Source organism: Mercenaria mercenaria, unplaced genomic scaffold (genome assembly GCF_021730395.1).
Source record: "Mercenaria mercenaria strain notata unplaced genomic scaffold, MADL_Memer_1 contig_568, whole genome shotgun sequence".
NCBI lineage: Eukaryota > Metazoa > Mollusca > Bivalvia > Venerida > Veneridae > Mercenaria > Mercenaria mercenaria.
In genome coordinates, this window is record NW_026463449.1 from 25450 (window position 1) to 37127 (window position 11678).

Sequence of the window (11678 nt, forward strand, 5' to 3'; positions counted from 1 at the left end):
ATGTTGAAATTCCGATGCTTCGTTTTAACGTTTTTTATAGCTATGTATGTAAACATCTGGTAATCGTTGGTTAAAAAATAAGAAAAAAAATCTGTGTTTTCCACGAATATTTATATATTGATCAGAAAATTAAATTTGCGTAAAGAACGTGAAACAGATTTTAAATGATAAAACTGACATTTTAACATAAACGGACAGGAAAAAGCCCGCCCTGTTCACCTTTGACCTCCAAGTATGACCAAGTCCTTTAGGCCAAAGGTATGAAAAGTTGTCTCATCAAGAAGAATAGTTGTATTAACTATCATTAAAATCGATTATGGACCGTTATTGACATTTGATCTCCACGTGTGACCTTGATCTTTGAGCTAGGATTATGGTTATGCACATGTCACGTCGTGTAATTGTGGGAAATATTTGTGCCAAGCAACATTGTAATCCATTAATGGATGGCAAAGTTCTGGAACAGACCCTATTCATGCAATCTTTACATTTGACCGTCAAGTGTGACCGTAACCTTTTAGCAATAGGGGTCTGCAAGTTCTGCATGACATATGGTCTTATTATGGAGTACTTTTCTGCCAAATAATTTTAAAATCCCTTCATGGATTGTTGAGTTACAGACCGGAAAGGAAAAAGTCCTTGTTGACCTTTGACGTCTGAGTTTGACCTTAACCTCTAAGCTAGGGATCTGGTTTTTGTGCATGACACGTTGTTACATCATGGGGAACATTTGCGCCAAGTAATATTAAATGGCTTGATGAATGACATAGTTATGGATCGGACACGAAACTGTGGAAGGACGGACGTTCCTACCTACGGGTATTTATGTGGCTACTCTTTTATTCTGTATATTGTTCTTTTAGCCACGTAAAAGAAAAATAGCCACATAGAAGTATATGGAATGAATGACATCAAAGTAAAAGTACAGTTACCCTATTGCTCCTATAGCCACCTAAGTATGCAAATGTGGTCTCGGAATGACGGACGGACGGAAAAGTACAACTCTATAGTCCTAGGAACTGGTTTTCAACCAGTAGGGGACTAATAACAGTTGCCATTCAAAGACATTCTTGCATCATGAACCAGCCACTCAGTTTTCTGTCGGTTGGCTCTATACTGAAAACCTTATTACTATTATCATGTAGTTCAATGAAACAATTAAAAAGGCAATCTGCCCCGTAATGAAAAATTGGTATTATATACAAAATAATTTTATTAATTTCTTTTTTGTGATCAAACATAAAGATCTTGACAGCACTAGGACAGTCCTGCTTGACTGGTATAAAATTGACTGTTAGAATTCTGAAACTAGTTATGTCTTTTTTTTCTGTAAAAATCTTAGTACTATTTCAATTAAACTAACCAAAATGATGGTTTCACGTAAAGAACAGCAAGTACCTAGTATTTAGAAATATAGTAGACTTATTTGAATGCCAGGGGCCTGTGTTATTTGGATAGTCTAACATTTGTAACCCAATTAAAATAAATATTAAAAAATATATAAACGTGGTTTAAGGAGCTTAGGAAAATTTTGTCAAATAAGATCCCCTGGCTTCATTATCAGTACCATTTGTTTCTACCCGGCAGTCTGTGCCTCGTTTTAAAAGTTCATGACTTGGGGAGAAATTCGCCTTATGTTCAACTGGTCTGTTTCATGTTTTAATGAGGTAATGCTAAGGGCAAGTTTCTCCCTATTTTAACTAATAAGTATGTATTTTCATATCATAGTTAAATTTTCAGTATGTTTGTATTATTTAATAATTTTAACTTACACTTTTTGAGTGGTTGTCCAACCTGCCTACAGTACATTATAAATATTTATGTAAATAGTGTAAGTTTTATAAGGATAAGATTGGAATAGCAATTTATTTTCCCCAAAATACATATTCGTACTTCTAAAAGTATAATAGTATTGCATCTGACAAATACATATTTGATATTAATTATTTTTCTGGAAAATATATACAAGTACATTGTAACTCAAACAGTAAAACTAATGTACATAAGTGTATTATGTATCAACTACATGATAAAATATAAAATGATATGATAGTATAAAAATAAAATTCTATTTTAACAAAAAATATATATTCAATTTATATGCGACAAACATTCTACTGCTGAACAATATCTAAGGTGCTAGGTAGTGTGACGACCAAAAGGACCCATATTTTGGTAATGTTTGGATCGTGTGGACTATCTTACATCTATGTCTGCCAATAATGGGATGTCTCAAAAGTTTGTCACTCATTGCATGTTAAAAGAATTTAAAATTATTTATAGAATAAAAGATAATGGTAAAGAGGGAAAGAAGGGTTTGGCAACCAAGCTCAATATCATAAGTGTAGGGGGCATGTACTAAGCTGTTTATTTAAGAGACAAGGCCATATACAGTACATTGTACCATAACTATTTTACAGCTATACTATAAGTTTTCAGGTGGACAATTAAGGCCCTTCATGAATAAATGTGTTTTCACAACTTCATCTGCAAACTTATTCAGTCAATCTTTTTTCAGCATAGTTTTAAGAATATAAATGAATAATTGTCTTACAAAGTCGAAAGAAAATGTGATAGAAATTTAACTAATTACACCGATTTCTCTATATATTGTTACCTTAATTCAATAAAATGCTAAAACATTAAACACATTGTATTGGCCTAATATATGTCACTGTCACTTTTAAACTAAATACTTGTATATCTCATATTTTTCATGCAAATCGTGTATAATTACCATCATTGAAATACAAAATAATGCAGTTATTTTGTGGCGCGTCTTTAACTGTACAAATCTATAATTATCTATCTGACTGACTGACTTACTGACTGCCTGTCTGACCTCAAATAGTCCCGTGTGTGTGAGCGTGTGCGCGTGCGCGTGTGCGCGTGTGTTTGTGTGTGTGTGTTGAAGTTATTTACCCTCGCCACCGGTACGGGGGCCTCCGTGGCCGTGGTTAAGGTCACTGGCTTCAAATCACTTGTGTGTTCCAGCCTTACTCGGGGCGTTGAATTCTTCATGTGAGGAAGCCATCCAGCTGGCTTACGGAAGGTCGGTGGTTCTACCAAGGTGCCCGCTCGTGATGAAATAATACACGGAGTGGCACCTGGGGTCTTCCTCTACCATCAAAGCTGAAAAGTCGCCAGACCTATATTGTGTTGGTGCGACGTTAAACCAAAGAAAATGAAATGAAATCGCCACCGGCATATTACCATATGGGCGAGTATGACAACAGTTATTGTTATCTTACATGTGTTAGAGTATGATCATAAATATTAACCCAAGGCAAGTGTTTTTTTACCCGCAGTGAGTTGATATTAAGATGGGATAACTCCAATAACGTAGACTTTAAGACTACTATATTTTATTTACAATCTTAAAATTAGGAGTATTAATTGTTTTCTTTATTTCGTGCTATCGACTTGTGTCTTAGCAGTTTGATTTCCCCATATATGATATTTTGCTAGGGTTAAAAAAGTTGTCATAATTTTAAAAACTTCTTGATAAAACTTGCTGTCCTGTACGTTGAAATTAAAAATAAGATTTCTAGCTGATGTACTATCTGAATTGGTTTTAATCTTTCAATCTATCAAGTGATCATATAGAGATTTCACTGTGTTCAGATAATTACAATGATGTCAATCTTAAATTCCCTATAATGTGTAGGGAAATTAATAGTACCTGTGTAAACACCCAAAGAAAACTATCAGAAATGTCCGATTTGTCTTAATATATGCTGTGAGGAATTTTTTAATTAACGGGTAAAGAAGTTCCTCACTCTTTTATGAACTCGCAAAAACGTATGATCTATGTGTTAAAATATATACTTGGCGTCATTGAAAAGTTACCACTTAATATATACCTCTTTACTTGTTTATACAATATCTACGTCACTTTTTCATGGCATGTGCGTAGTCTTTTACTCATAGACCCTGTCTGATTATGTCTCCTAACCCATTTCATGACTGTCAGGTGAGAACAGCACATACGACGTGCAATTTCACAACATGAAAGTTCGACGTCAACCATGTCAAATTCCTTATAGCGTTGATCGTGCCTTAAACATGGCATTCTTAGCAAGGAAATTCTGGATTTTTTAAGTACGTATTCCCTTTAGTCTGTCGATTTACTTTCAAGTGCGATGAATGATTTGCGATAGAATTTTCGTACATGTCGACATTGCTGGAAAAAGTCATTTTGCACGTGAAGCCCGTGCCTCAAATGGAGTTAATCAAATTTGACAAATCTTTACACCAGTGACGTCTCAGTTGCGTCAATATTGTAGTCGTGTTATGCTTTTAACACAGTCCAGTGCGATTTTTAAAATATAAGAGCCATTAGGGTGGTAACTTTTCAGTGACGCCGAGTATATATTTATTTATCTATTTTATGCAACTTTTTCATGAGACTTAAATATATAAGACATCTTGTAGCACCATTTCCCTATTTGGTTTATCTTTTCAAGGTAAACACAGGATAGATTCTAGCACCATTGTAAAATAAAAAATATAGTTTTTTTTTAAAATAATACCTCACATGTGATCATCAATAAAATTTAAAAGTTAAAATATAGAGACGTTCATTTCACGCCTTCATTTATAGGGCCATTTTAAAGATAACTAGTTAGAGATGGTACCTACCCAAGTAAGTAACTCTGAATTGGCCAACTAACTGAAGCTAACATAACACATTGGACAAAGGTGAAAGAAAAACCAGATAGGTCCTTTTTCCAACAATTGATCAGGCAGACAAAATATGACCTATATTTGTTTAAATTTCATTGTATTCAATATAATATGCACACTTTCCTCATGGCTTACACTGACAGTTATTTTATAAGTTGTAGTGAGGCCCTGATAGAAAATTTATAATGCATGAAGATAATGTAAAATAATGCATAAATTCCTTTAATTTAAAAGAAAATTTACGAAATTAAGAAACGTTATTAAGTTCTGATCTTTTAGTTAAAGTTATTTATTGTTCTCAATGGTGATACACTGGTTTGCACAAAATTTATATATTAAAATGTAAAATTTATATATCCAACAATGATAAATAACAAAAAAAGTTGAACTTATATCACTTTTGTGTAACAAAGTAGCTAGATTACGCATATTTATCACTTCAATGAATTATTTTGAAAGAGTTTCATATGCTTTAGTCATTTTGAAGAGTTTCTCTTACTGTTCAGGAGTACTTTGCTTCAAATAATGTAACACAAATATTCATTGTCATCGAATATAAATACAATGATTTAAGGTAGTGGTTGTAATTACAACATTTGAAGGTAGCTGATAGGTAATGACTCTATGTAATGTATTTTAAGCAATTCAACATTCTCTGGATGGAAATATCACGATCATTGATTTCCTTGAAAAACGAATAAATGCTGAAAAAGCATATGGAATTTACTTTATTTGATGATTTTCGATGCAGGTCTGCTACCTTAAACAAGCTATAAAGTGTTTTATTTATTGTTTTAACAAAGTAAGCGGGTAACTTCAGATATCAACAACAATTTACAATTTAAACTGTTTACACAACTTTAAAAAAAGGAAGGTTTTTGTTGGGGCCTCTAATTTACAATTATATTAGCAATTATCACCTGAATTGAGTGCATTTATGAGTGGAAAATATTGATGGTAAAATGGTGTAGGGGTTTGTTTACATTATAAAATCTTTAATAACTTCTTTCAAGTAAATTTTTGGTATGGTTTTGGCAACCTTATGATAAAGAGCATGTCATTCCCTTTCACTCAGAATTATTTCAAGCATTTTAGACTCTTGGTTAGTCTTGGAATTTGACTTTATTAAAAAACAAAATGAAGTTCAATATAGGCTCTTTTAAAGTGTTGAAAGTTGACTAAACTTACACTATACTGAATTTATTTAGCTGTTGAAACTTTTGATATAGACTATAATTGGGGAAATCCTACAAGCATTGAAAAACGGTCAATACAAGAGTTGTCCATTTTGCTTCAGATATTTTGAAAAAGTCGTTTTTAGCTCATCTGATTTTTTGAAAAAAAATGATGAGTTCTTGTCATCACTTGATCGGTGTCGGTGTCGGCGTCGGCGTTGCCTGGTCAGTTTTATGTTTAGGTTAGCTTTTCTCCTAAACTATCAAAGCTATTGCTTTGAAACTTGGACCACTTGTTCACCATCATAAGCTGATCCTGTACAGCAAGAAACATAACTCCATCCTGCTTTTTGCAAGTTTTATGGCCCCTTTGTACTTAGAAAATATCAGATTTCTTGGTTAAGTTTTATGTTTAGGTCAACTTTTCTCCTAAACTGTCAAAGCTATTGCTTTGAAACTTGCAACACTTGTTCACCATTATAAGCTGACCCTGTACATCAAGAAACATAACTCCATCCTGCATTTTGCAAGATTTATGGCCCCTTTTGGACTTAGAAAATATCAGATTTCTTGGGTAAGTTTTATGTTTAAGTCAACTTTTTCTCCTAAACTATCAAAGCTATTGCTTTGAAACTTGCAACACTTGTTCATTATCATAAGCTGACCCTGTACAGCAAGAAACGTAACTACATCCTGCTTTTTGCAATACTTATTGCCCCTTTTGGACTTAGAAAATCAGTTTTCTTGGTTGAGTATTATGTTTAAGTCAGCTTTTCTCATAAACTATCAAACTATTGCTTTAAAACTTGCAACAGTTTTTCACCATCATAAGCGGACGCTGTACATCAAGAAACATAACTCTACCCTAGGTCACTAGGTCGTGGTGGGTCTTTAAAGGTAAAAATCAGTTAGTTATAAGAAATATGACATTGTGAACTTATTGTTAAAATGATAACAATTTAAATGGACTTATCATTATAATTTATAAACGGTAGAAGTTATTGTGCTTTGTGTGCTATTATTGCAACTTTTTTTTGAACTCATTGGATTAAATAATAATCAAGATGGAAAACCATGTCCAATATTATTTTAAATTTGTTAAATCCTAACTGTAATATAGTTCGTTGTGAAATGACTATAATTGTGGTCAAGGACCCAAAAGCTTTAGTCTAAAAAGGAAAAAGTTACATATTAGTCTAAACTATTAGTAGAAAACCAGTGTGTATAGTCACGTAACGGCTTCAGAAATTCTTAGAGGTTTGCGAGCGTGTTTAGATTTTATTGCGAATGTTTATGGTAGAAGCGCGTTAATAGTTTTTTTTTTTGTGAGAAATAAAATTATTTTTATGCCCCGGGCAGATAGATTTGCCCTTGTCCGTCCATCCGTCAGTCCGTCCGTCCATCCTTCCGAGAATGTTGTGTCGCGCCTAGCTCTAAAAGTATTTGACGTAGAGTCACAAAACTTTACAGGAATGTTGGTCAGCATTTGTAGTTGTGCACCTGGGGTTTGTAAAAATTGGTCATTTTAGAGTTGTGTCGCGCCTAGCTCTAAAAATAATGGACGTAGAGTCACAAATCTTTACAGGAATGTTGGTCAGCATGTGTAGTTGTGCACCTGGGGTTTTTGCGTCCGGATTCATTCAGTCATGTTGGCCCCTGACGTAGTAAAATAATTGGTCATTTTAATGTTGTGTCGCGCGTAGCTCCAAAAGTATTTGACCTAGAGTCACCAATGTTTACAGGAATGTTGGTCAGCATGTGCAGTTGTCCGGATTCATTCAGTATTGTAGGAGTTATGGCCCCTGACCGAGGAAAAATATGTCATTTTAATGTTTTGTCGCGCGTAGCTCCGAAAATATTTTACCTACAGTCATTACGAAGAAAAATGAGTTTTTTGACAGCATCAGCATAAATACACACAAGAGAAAAAGGTATCTAAAAATCTCAAGAAAGCAAATATGTTTATATGTACATTATATATGGTTATTTTTTGCATTCTTTTAAAAATAGCAACATTGTCCAAAGTTCCAAAAGTTTATCTGTGTCCTTTGTCATGTAGTGGTGGCATCTGTGTCCCATGGACACAGTGTAGTTGCAAGTCAAAGCAATTTAATTTTGATTTCAGGAAAAGTCTCTTCATAGTTTACTCGCCATTTTATGTCAGTTTTATAATTATTCGTATTTATAATCAGAAATGGCGCAAGTTATCTGTGTACATTACTTGTTACTTTAAATAGAAAATATAGACAGGGATTTAGTATATGCACGTCTTTTTCTGTCGTAAACATTTTGACCACTGTGCGACCGAATATTTGCTTTTAAAACAATAGTAAACATTGTGTTTCTGAAGAAAGATGTAAATCATTTACTACATATAATATACAAAAATAATAAATTGCTGTTATCTGGAGACAAAACATTTTACCGCTGTTTCTGATAAATAAATTAAGTGAATAACGGTCTAAGAAGAAAACCTCGAAGATCCTGCGGTATTGCAGTCGCCGATCTCTTGGCTCCTGTGTTACCGATCAGTTCGGCCACGGACCGACTTATACGACGTATCGGTCTTCCAAGTAATTTAAGTCATCGTTTAATTTATAGCACAACATGTTACACATGTTACATGTATATATCAGTGATATCACGGACTTTGTTATGTTATATGTTTACCAGAGATCATGCTGAAATTAAGCTTTTTGAGGAGTAACGGCATTGTGTTCTTGCTATTTTCGCATGGTTTTTCGAAGAAATTGAGAACAGTGCTAAGATTTGTTGGAAAACAAATAGCAACGAGTACTTCACCATAAATTTTCGGGGCACATTTTGCGCTGCATGCCGTCTTTGTCAATAATTTCTAAATAAAGAAAAAAGTAGAAACGAATTCTTATCCAAAATCACCAATCCGAAATGAACACTATGTAGATAACCCGTTAAGTCCCTAATATGAGGAAGTAAACTTATCGCTGTTTAAACATGTAACACTCAATCCAATACATTGAAGTCAGGTAATATTTCAAGTGCAGCATATTTCAAGTAGCAAATTCCATATGGAACGCCATTGCTGTCTCCTGATGTTGTTATAGAATTCTTGCTGTACCGATCTACCTCTTCCCATATAGGGGACAGTCTTTATACATATCTATGTATTTTATCACTATATCTAGTGTGACTTCATCTGTATCTGCGATGATTTTAACTGTGTATACGGTGGTTACATCTCTGTATGTGGTGCGTTTAAAGGTACTTGCGATGCTTTAATCCGCATTTGCAATCATTTTAATTTTATGTGTAGTTCTTCCTGATGTACATGTGATGCATTCACGTGTGTCGTATAAAGATAAGTACGCCTCAAAATTAGATAAAGGTCGGGCCCAAAAACGTCTACCATGCACTCCCGTCCCTCCCCGACTTTTTTCATAGGTATCAAATTGTTGGACAGGACTAACTCTTTCAAATAAAAAGTGTTATCATGAAATTAAACTCGTTTGAACTATATATAATTTCACTGTTTCCATAGCAACCGGTTCAGTTTTGGAAAGGACAACAATAGAAATTATAATCAGTCATATCTTGGTCAGTTTTGATGAAAAACAATATGGCCTTTTATTAACTGTATTTGCATGTTTATTAACTAATTTTCATAGTCATAAATATACTCAGCGTCACTGAAAAGTTACCACCCTAATGACCCTTATATTTTAAAAATCGCGTTGGACGGTGTTTAAAGCATAACACGACAAATTTTTTTGACGCAACGTAGACGTCACTGGTGTAAAATTTTGTCAAATTCGATGAATTCTATTTAAGGCACGGGCTGCACGTGCAAAATGACATTTTCGAGCAATGTCGACATGTACGAATATTCTATCGCAAATCATTCATCGCATTTGAAAGTTAGTCGACAGACCCAGAATATCTTTGCTAAGAATGCCACGTTAAAGGCACGATCAACGCCATCAGGCCATTGGCATGGTTGACGTGAAATATCGTGAAATTGCACGTCGTATGGGCTGTTCTCACCTGACAGTCATGAAATGGGTTAGGAGACATGATCAGACAGGGTCTATGAGTAATAGACCGCGCATAGGCCATGAAAAAGTGACGTCGATATTGTATAAGAAATAAAGAGGTATATATCAAGTGGTAACTTTCCAGTGACGCCCAGTATATTACAGTTGCAAAGAATATTATTGAGAATGTTACAAAACGACAAAATTTTGTTAGAAAATAACATTTGTAAGTTTTAGATCAACTCAAATGTACTAAATAGTTTTGATCTGGTCTTTAAGTCTCTCAATGATTTCTTAAATAGTATTTTGTTTTACCAAAAAGTGTTTATCTAACTTTCATAAAATGAAACACTGCTACAACCAACATCTCACGAAAGAAGTTACAACTACATATGAATAAATTGATATATTAAATTGTATTAAATTAATATAATAACAATAATTTGAGTTATATTGTTTGTAAATATAGTTTAACAATCAATTTAAAAGTTGAATCAGTATGTAACATTCTTTATACATGCTACTTTTCAATAAACTTGTTTTAATGCATCAGTAATTTAGTAAATATACATCAGGAAGGTTTAAAGGCACTCGCTACAGTTTTTCCGGACGAGTCGATATTTACCCCAACACCGTGCCAATTTGGTTTCGATGTAGCTCACTGCAGACTTGGTGCGGTCTTCTGCGCATGCCCGGAAGTGATTATCTAATGTCGCGTACGGCAAAAATTCGCAAATTATTGTATGTTCGCATGCATTTATTGAACAGAATGTATAATATACTGACTAAAGGTAAGGGTAAGTATCACCATGGTTACAAAATATATACATTTAAAGTACTTTTAGTTCAAATTGCTTCAGTCCGACATATACTGGAGTCTGTTATTTATACCAGCGCTCAAACTCTGCATTGAGTCACAGCTGTTTCTAATCCCGTACCGTACCCGTACCGTACATTCGTAAACTATAGGTTTTGTTTAAAAAAAAGGGCGGAAACTTTCATCGTTCTATGCCATCAAAATGCTTTAGAAACACCTTAAAATCGGCTTATTAAGAAATCTACCGATTGATAATTATATATATATATATTTCTAAGTCATTTGCTCAAACACTGAATGAGTAATTCGTACCAACCTGCGTTGTATAAATGCCCGCCACACCCCACCTCGTTGTAATTTGATTTAAGCGAAATCTAATATGGTGACCTATCAATTTTCTTTTTGTTTTAGATTAGGTAGACATAACCAAAGGTATGTGCAAAGTTTGATTAAATTCTATTATGTGAAACTCGATAAAATAGCAGAAGTACCAACTTAAAATTGACAAAAATATGCAAAAATAGCCCTTGGGTCTGCTGAACAAGTATTCCTTTCTTTACAAAATCATGTTCTTTTGATTTCTCTGAGCATGTTTCAAATAGATATATTGTTTTCCGTTATAAAAATGCTTAGATAATCACATTTATGCTAATTATTGTACTTTACTGAAATATATTTTAGGATTACAGAAATTTTGAAAAATGTTTAAAATAGCACCATATCTAGGGGCAAATTAAATTGAAACAAAGCTGGTGACCTAGTATTTTTATTTCATTTTTCAATACATCATAACATGATCTTTTAATACAAAACATTTCATCAAAATCTATTATTGAGAACAAAACTACGAAACTGTAGCGAGCGTCCTTAATCTGGTCATAACGTCACATAATATTTTCCAAAATGATAGTAATTTGTTACTCTGAATGTAAATAACTTTTTTCACATTAGGTATTGTAGCTAATTTGCATAAAATGTAAAATAAAAAAA